Genomic DNA, 1,634 nt, shown 5'->3' with positions numbered 1-1,634 from the left:
CCCATATTTTCTCCTTCCTTACTGCATTTTATAAAGCGCATTTACTATTTTTATAAAGCTGTATGCATAAAAATAAAGTGGACAGAAATGTGTTTGACATCTCATTGGTGGTCTTTCTAGTCCTATCTGCTTAGAAATCAAACTGACATGCCAAAAAGTCGCAGGTACATTTGAGTTTTACTCAGCAGTATAACATACAGTGCTCAGGTGTCTTTACTGTGGTTTGTGATTTGAATTTACAGAGGGTACAAATGTAACCCTATTAAGCCCACTGCTATATTTCCACATGATCTATAAAATTACCATAACCAGAATCCACACCTACACCTGTAAAAAATAGTCTTACTTCCTCTGCTGTGCTGTTACGTTTGTCACTTTGCACACGCACATCGCACATCTGTATGCATTTGTGTGTGTGTGTGTGTGCCCCTGATCATCCACAGGATCAACAACTCACAGTGTGTATTTGTGTGTGTGTTTTGTCCTCCACTGCAGCTGGTTGTGCTGAGGCACAGTTTTTCCTATTCTAATGAATGTAGTTTAGCTGGTTAGGTGCTGGGTCCAGGATGCTTTCTTGGGCTTGCTGTGAATGCAGTGCATAGACAGATGATGTATTGGAACCATCACATCAAGGAGTCGCTCATATGAGCTGGGGATGCCGAGCTCGGCGTTGCCTACTGTCTCTTGTGATGGTGGGGGTTGGCAGGGGGGAGTGCTGAAGGGGTGGGCTTGGACGAGGCTGTATTTTCTTTGGGGAATTGCGTGTTTCAGCAATATGGATATTGCAGGCAGTGGCAGAAGGAATAAACAGACTTTCTCTGCCACCCCCCCCCCCACCCCCTCAACCCCCATTTTCTTCAGGGATGGGCCTGTTCACAGAAGCGGTTCTGTGACTGATGTTTGCCTGTGTTATGCGTCTATTTATTTGTTTGGCAAACAAATGCATTATTAACAAGCCACTGCCACATGTTATCCTCTCAGTGTATTCTCCGTTTGCATCAGTGTCGCTCTATTCAAGTGCAAATTAGCTAGGTCACTGCACGATTGTAATACCAAAGCCTAAGTGAAACGTCTGACTCAACAGGATGTGCGACTTATATACATACATAGATTTGATGTCGTTTTGCGGTTTAAAGTTAAATATTTGAGGGGGGAAAAAAGTAATGCAATAGGTGAAAGTGCTCCTCTGTTGTAGAGCACACAGGTGGTCTTATGTTTCATGGTAGTTTATGTCTCAATGCTTGGAATGACAAAATGTGTCCGTTACTGTGGCCCATGAAATTAGAAGGGCTCATTTGAAAGGGGAACCTATGAAAAGAGCATTTTAATATGATCTAAAGAGGTATGGACCATTAAAACTGGTGATAAATCCTGACATTCAGTATGCATTTCCTTTTAACTCGCAGTCACATTAGATATTAGATTGAGTGGGCCCCTAAGCGTCATTTCAGACCCAAAAGGAACTGCCTGTAGGTTTGCCTGGGAACAGCTTGAATAAAAATAATGCTGTGAAAGGCTTATTCGCACTCACAATCACACTTAAGGCAATTTCACCCATAACAGGGACTAGGACTGGGAGAAAATGAGTCTAAGGCAAAAGACACCTTTTCTGAGGGTTTTTTTCCCCTCTCATG

The sequence above is a fragment of the Simochromis diagramma genome, unplaced genomic scaffold, assembly GCF_900408965.1.
Source record: "Simochromis diagramma unplaced genomic scaffold, fSimDia1.1 OVJJ01000602.1, whole genome shotgun sequence".
In the NCBI taxonomy this organism is placed as follows: domain Eukaryota; kingdom Metazoa; phylum Chordata; class Actinopteri; order Cichliformes; family Cichlidae; genus Simochromis; species Simochromis diagramma.
The sequence above is the reverse complement of the archived record's forward strand: the minus strand, read 5'-3'. Positions refer to the sequence as shown.